The sequence below is a fragment of the Lepus europaeus genome, chromosome 4 (genome assembly GCF_033115175.1).
Source record: "Lepus europaeus isolate LE1 chromosome 4, mLepTim1.pri, whole genome shotgun sequence".
NCBI lineage: Eukaryota > Metazoa > Chordata > Mammalia > Lagomorpha > Leporidae > Lepus > Lepus europaeus.
This window is the reverse complement of record NC_084830.1, coordinates 123,211,189-123,217,218: the sequence shown is the minus strand read 5'-3', so window position 1 is coordinate 123,217,218 and position 6,030 is coordinate 123,211,189.

Here is a 6,030-nt window from a genome sequence, read left to right as displayed (position 1 = left end):
TCTAAGACCTTTAGGACCATTAAGCAAACATTCAAATTTTACAAGTCCCTGAAGGCAAAGGTGGTGGAAATGCTTAGAAAAAGTATTCAATAAAACAGCAGCTGAAAATTTCTCTACTTGTGGGACAAATACAGACAAGCAGGTACAAAGAGACCCCAAATGCACAAAATTAGAAAAGATCCTCACAATGACATATTATATTCAAACTTTCAAAAGTACAAAGAAAATTATAAAAACTACAAGAGTAAAATGCCAAGTCACATTCAAGGGGTTTTATTCCTTAGACTATCAACATATTTGTCAACAGCAACCTTACAGGGCAGAAGAGAAGGGAATGACGTATCCCAAGTCTGGCAGGGGCAGGGAGACAGGGGGATTCCTGCCATCCAAGAACACCCAGCACCTATATTCCTTAGGAAATGAAAGAGAAAGTCTTTCCTTGACAAGCAAAATCTGAGCGAATTCATCACCACTGCAACAGCCTTACAGAGGATGCTTAATGGAGTCCTACATCTAGAAACAAAAGATAGAACGCTACAATGAAAGCCCGTGGAAGGATAAAACCCATTAGAGGAACAGGTACACAAAAGAGAGAAAACAATCAAACCTCATCAACACAGAAAATCTCCAAACCACAATGATGAACAAGCAAGAAAGGAATAAAGGATATTCAAAATAAACAATTTTCATAAATGACATGATTAAGTCTTGACTTAATAACAGCCTTTAATATAAACAGACCAAATCCTCAATTAAAATACAGAGACTAGATGAAAGGACAAAAACAAATAAACAAGCCCAGTAAGACCCAGTGCTGTCCACAAGAAACTCACTTCTCTAGGAAAGACACAGATTGAAATGCAAAGGTTAGGAAAGATATCTCAAGCAAATGAAAATCAAAAATCAAGCAAAATTCATTATACTTACATAGATTTTAAGACAAAAATGATAAGAAGGTCACTATTTAATCATCAAGAAAACTAATTCTACAAGAATATAAAACAAGTTTAAGTGTATACAAACAGAACGGAATTAAGAGGTAACTTTATTTTGGTGCAGACTTTTTTGAAATCCAGGCATCATTTTTTCACACTACGTCTTCCCATCAATTTTTAGACTCCCGCATGTGTACCCAATTCCAGAGCATCATACTGTTTTGAACCAAACGTTAGATCAACAGAAGACAGATCAACCAGACCTAAAATAATAAAGCACAATAAATCAATCAGTTAGACCATACTGTAGACCAAAAGCACCAAATATTTATTTAACATTTCACCCATCTATTACAGAACAGTTTATTAGCATATAGAACCTTCTCTTTGACAGACCATATTTTAGGTCATGAAACAAGTCAAACAAATTTGTAAAAAAAAGAGCAATCTTGGCCGGCGCCGTGGCTTAACAGGCTAATCCTCCGCCTTGCGGCACTGGCACACCGGGTTCTAGTCCCGGTTGGGGCGCCAGATTCTATCCCGGTTGCCCCTCTTCCAGGCCAGCTCTCTGCTATGGCCTGGGAAGGCAGTGGAGGATGGCCCAAGTGCTTGGGCCCTGCACCCGCATGGGAGACCAGGAGAAGCACCTGGCTCCTGGCTTCGGATCAGCGAGACGCGCCAGCCACAGCGGCCATTGGAGGGCGAACCAACAGCAAAAAGGAAGACCTTTCTCTCTGTCTCTCTCTCACTATCCACTCTGTCAAAAAAAAAAAAAAAAAAAAAAAAGAGCAATCTTAGCAGTTATCTTTTATGACTGCAATGGAATAAAACTATAAATCAGTAACAAAGGAATTTTTAGGAATTATACCAACATGTGAAGAATAAATTACATGCTTTAGAACAATGGGTAATCAAATGAGAAATTTAAACATTTTTTGAAGCAAATGAAAATGGAAACAGAAGAAAATTTAGGGATACAGTAAGAATAGTACTAAGGGCGAATTTTCTAGCAATAAATGCCTGCATTAAAAAGATTTCAAATAAGCCACCCAGTGAGTCATCTTAAGGACCTAGAAAGCATGCAAATCAAACTCAAAATCAGTAGGCAAAGAAAAAAATAACGAAGATCAAAGCAAAAATAAACCAGAGACTAAAAAAAAAATTACAAAAGATTAGTGAAACTAACACTTGGTTATTTGAGAAGATAAACAAAACTGACAAACCTCTAACTAGACCAACAAGAAAAAGACTCAAGTAATAGCAAAAGATATAAAGGAGATATTACAACTGATACCACAGAAATATAAAGCATCACTAGGGACTATTATGAACAAGTACACACAAATTAGAAAATCTAGGGAAAAAATGCACCAATACCTGGACAAAGGTAACTTACCCAAATTGAACCATAGAGATATAGAAGGCACAAAAAACTAATAACAGGTAATGAGACTGAATCAATAATAAAAAGTCTCACCAAAAAGAAAAAATCCTAAGACAAAATAGCTGTACTGCTACATTCTCCTGAATTTTTAAGGGAAAACACACACCAATTCTTCTCAAACTATTTTAAGAAAATAAAAGGAGGAAACTCTTCCAAATTTATTCTAGAAGACCAGCATTATCTTGATGCAAGAGCACACAAGGAGACAAAGCTAAAATTATAGGTCAATATCCCTGATGAAAGTCCCCAATAAAATACTAGCAAATAGAATCCAACAACACATACAAAAAATCACCATGATCAAGTAGGATTTAACCCAAGACGTGACGATGGATCAACATATACAAATCGATAAACAAGTACATTAAATCAACAGAATGAAAGATAAAACTCAGATGATAATACCAACAGATGCAGGAAAAGCATTCTATAAAAGTCAACATCCATTCATCAGAAAAACCTCAAAAAATTAGGTTTGGAATGATCATCCCTCAACATAATAAAGACTGCTTATGACAAACCTGATGCTAACATCAAACAAAATGGGGAAAATCTGAAAGCATTTCCTCTAAGGTCCAGAACCAGACAAGGACATTACTCTCATCTCTGTTTAATATAGTACTGAGAGGCTGGTGCTGTGGCCTAGTAGGCTAAGCATCTACCTGTGGTACGGAAATCCCATATGGGCTCCCATTGGTGTCCCCGCTGTTCTTCTTCTGATCCAGCTCTTTGCTTGTGGCCTGGGCAAGCAACAGAAGATGACCCAAGTGTTGCCCCCCTGCTGTCTCATGGGAGACCCAGAAGAAGCTCCTGACTTCGAATCTGCTCAGCTCTGGCTGTTGTGGCCATTTGGGCAATGAACTAGCAGATGGAAGACCTTTGTCTCTGTCTTTCCCTCTTTCTATCTATAACTCCACAAATAAATAAATAAAAATATATAGTACTGGGGGCCGGTGCTATAGCACAGTGGGTTAACACCCTGGCTTGAAGTGCTGGCATCCTATATGGGCACTGGTTCTAGACCTAGCTGTTCCACTTCCAATCCAGCTCTCTACTATAGCCTGGGAAAGTGGTGGAGGATAGCCCAAGGCCTTGGGCCCCTGCACCCATGTGGGAGACCTGGGAGACCTGGAAGAAGCTCCTGGCTCCTGGTTCCTGATCAGCACAGCTGCGACCGTTGTGGCCAATTGGGGAGTGAACCATCGGATGGAGGACATCTCCCTCTCTCTGCCTCTCCACTCTCTGTGTAACTCTGAATTTCAAGTAAATAAAGAAATCTTTTATATATATATAGTACTGAAAGTTTTAGCTGGAGCCATTAGACAAGACATAAAAGGCATACAAATAATAAAAGAAGTCACATTATCACTGTTTGCAGATAATATGACTCTCTATATAGAAAAACCTATTGACTCCAAAGTAACTATTAGAATTTAAAAAAAAAAAAAACAACTAAGTTGCAGGATATAAAAATCAACTATAAAAATTAGTATTTTTATATACAATTAACAAACTCACTGAGAAATAACTTATAAAAGCAATCTCATTTATAATATCTACCAATCAAGTAAATATCTTGAAATAAATTTAATCATGGATGTGAAAGGCCTCCACCACACAAATTATATTTTATCTTATTTTATTTTTTTTAATTTTTGACAGGCAGAGTGGACAGTGAGAGAGAGAGAGAGACAGAGAGAAAGGTCTTCCTTTTGCCGTTGGTTCACCCTCCAAAGGCCGCTGCGGCCGGCGTGCTGCAGCCGATGGCAGGAGCCAGGTGCTTCTCCTGGTCTCCCATGGGGTGCAGGGCCCAAGTACTTGGGCCATCCTCCACTGCACTCCCTGGCCACAGCAGAGAGCTGGCCTGGAAGAGGGACAACCGGGACAGAATCCAGCTCCCCGACCGGGACTAGAACCCGGTGTGCCGGTGCCGCTAGGCGGAGGATTAGCCTATTGAGCCGCGGCGCCGGCCTCACCATGCAAATTATAAAACACTAATGAAAGAAACTGGACAGGACACCAAAAAAAAAAAAAAAAAAAAAGGAAAGGTTCTCATGTTCATATTTTAGAAGATTAAAATATTCATACTAACCAAAGGAATTTACATATTCAATTCACTCTCCATCAAAGTATCAATGACATTTTTCACAGACCTAGAACAATCTGCAAGTTCCTACTGAAGTACAGAATCTTGAGCCAGATCATGTGATGTGGCCTAACTGGAACCAAAGCCAACTGCCTACCTAATGAACACCCTGACAACAAAATTCCAGGTACAGACATCGCCAATGGTGTTCATAGAGCAATGACAAAATAAAGATTACACAAAAAACTATAAACATCTCCCATCTTCGTGGACTAGAAGAATTAATATTAAGATGGCTAAACTACCCCAAAGTGATTTAAAGGGACAGTGCCATCTCAATCCATGGGAATGAAATAGAGAACCCAGAAATATATCCATGTTTCTATAGCCAGCTGATTGACAAAAGCGTGCATGCACACACACATAAAAATTCAAGGAAGGACAGCTTTTCCAATAAATTTGAAATTACACCCTTTTCCTCTAACTCTATACAAAAATCAGCTCAACAGACAACAGAGGAAGCAGGAAGCACATAAGACATTGGTATAGGTAATATTTTTTGCCTAAGATCTCAAAATCACAGGCAACAAGGTAAAAACTAGACAAATGGGATTATAACAAACTAAGCTCTGCTTAGCAAAGGAAACAATCAGAACAAAGAACCACCTATACAGTGACAGAAAATATTTGTAAATAATTCATCTAATAGAAGTCTAATATCCAGCATATAGAAAGTGCTGAAAGCAAAAGGTGAATAATCTAAATAACTTCTTGAAAGAAAAATTATAAATATCTTAGAAATCAATAAACACATGCTCAATATCATTGGCCATCAGGGCAATGCCAATCAAAGGTACAATGGGGTAACATCTCACCACATTGCAGTGGCTATTATCAAAAAGACAAAAAATAACAAATGCTGGTGGCTGGCACTGTGGCTCAACAGGCAAATCCTCCGCCTAGCGGCGCCGGCACCCTGGGTTCTAGTCCTGGTCGGGGCGCCGGATTCTGTCCCAGTTGCCCCTCTTCCAGACCAGCTCTCTGCTACGGCCTGGGAGTGCAGTGGAGGATGGCCCAAGTGCTTGGGCCCTGCACCCCATGGGAGACCAGGAGAAGCACCTGGCTCCTGCCATCGGAACAGCGCGGTGCGCCGGCCGCAGCGTGCTGGCCGCGGCGGCCATTGGAGGGTGAACCAACGGCAAAGGAAGACCTTTCTCTCTGTCTCTCTCTCACACTGTCCACTCTGCCTGTCAAAAATTAAAAAAATAAAAATAAAAATAATTTTAAAAAAAACAATGCTGGTGAGGATATGGACAAAGGGGGACCTACATACACTGTTGGTGGAAATTAAATCCATCCAGCTGGTACAGAGAACAGTACAGAGGTTCCTCAAATAACCGCAATTTACTACATGATCCATCTTTTCCACTTCTGGGCGTATTCATATACCCACCTGAAATGCAATCAGTACACAAAAGAGATACCTGTACTCCAATGTCACAGTGGCCCAGATCTGGAATGAACCATGACGTCCACCAATGGACAAATGGGTAAATCCAAAGTGG